This window comes from Pteropus vampyrus, unplaced genomic scaffold (assembly GCF_000151845.1).
Source record: "Pteropus vampyrus isolate Shadow unplaced genomic scaffold, Pvam_2.0 Scaffold561, whole genome shotgun sequence".
Taxonomy (NCBI): domain Eukaryota; kingdom Metazoa; phylum Chordata; class Mammalia; order Chiroptera; family Pteropodidae; genus Pteropus; species Pteropus vampyrus.
In genome coordinates, this window is record NW_011889342.1 from 461,410 (window position 1) to 462,608 (window position 1,199).

General features: G+C 41.4%; 2 pseudogenes; one reads left to right on the forward strand and one right to left on the reverse strand.

Moving 5' to 3' along the window:
• Positions 1 to 681, reverse strand: part of LOC105308261 — a 2,330-nt pseudogene extending 1,649 nt beyond the window's left edge.
• Positions 682 to 829: 148 nt separating this feature from the next.
• LOC111733404 lies at positions 830 to 953 on the forward strand (annotated as a pseudogene).
• The last annotated feature ends 246 nt before the right edge of the window (positions 954 to 1,199 follow it).

Consider the following 1,199-nt stretch of genomic DNA (forward strand, 5'->3'; position numbering starts at 1 on the left):
TCCATGTATGCAGGAAACAATCTTAGAGTAAGAATAAAGATACCAGTGAGGGGACCAAAACTCATCAGCCCAACTCCAGAATACATCACCATGTTATTAAGAAAGTTTTCAGAACGGGCAAGTTGGACTACCTGTTTGAGTTCACAGAAAAAGTAGGGGATTTCCAAGTCTGTACAGAAGGACAGCCTCAACACCATTAAGCTACATAACAAGGAATACAGGGCACTCATGATCCAGGACAGCATAACCAGCCGTCCACAGAGCCAGGGGTTCATGATGACCGTGTAGTGCAGGGGGTGACAGATGGCCACAAAGCGGTCATAGGCCATCATGGTCAGGAGGAGATCATCCAACACTACAAAGAGTATGAAAAAAATGCATTTATGTGATGCAATCTTCATAGGTTATGACTCTGTTCTGTGTTTGGACATTCACCAGCATCTTTGGGATGGCGGTAGATATCAAACAGATGTCCACCAAGGACAGGTTGGAGAGGAAGAAGTACATGGGCATGTGGAGGTGGGAGTCTGAGCTGATGGCCAGGATGATGAGCGGGTTTCCAAACATGGTGATCAGGTACATGGAGAGGAAGAGCCCAAGTATGAGGGGTTGCAGTTCTGGTTCCTCTGAAAGTCCCAGAAGAAGAAATTCTGAAATTTGTGAATCATTGCCTTGTTCCATGTATTGGATGTGATGACTAAAAATGAAAAAAATAACATGATTAATTTTTACACATGGGCGTTACTAACATTTTGAAATGCTACAATTTATATTTTGCTGTCAAAAAATATACTTTTTGTTGAAATCTGATCCGCTTTAAAAATCTCATGTCTATGGCCATGCTACCCTGAACAAGCTCGATCTCATTTGATCTTGGAAGCTAAGCAGGTCAGGGTCAGGCCTGGTTAGTACTTGGATGGGAGATCACCTAGGAAGACCAGGTACTGTAGGCGTAAAAAAAAAATCTCAGGACATCTCTGATTATCAAGTCCCGTCCCACTCTCAGCATTTTGCCCAATAAATCATGTCTCTTATAGGTTTAATGAGAAATTCTTTCTTGCATTTGAGGAATATATGCTGATTCCTGACCATTTTCTCATCAAAGATTGTAGGGTGCTGAGAAACAAAAATTGCTATAATCTAATGATGGAAAAAGAATGCGAAAAAATGAAAAATCATATATGGTGTCAGTCTGCACA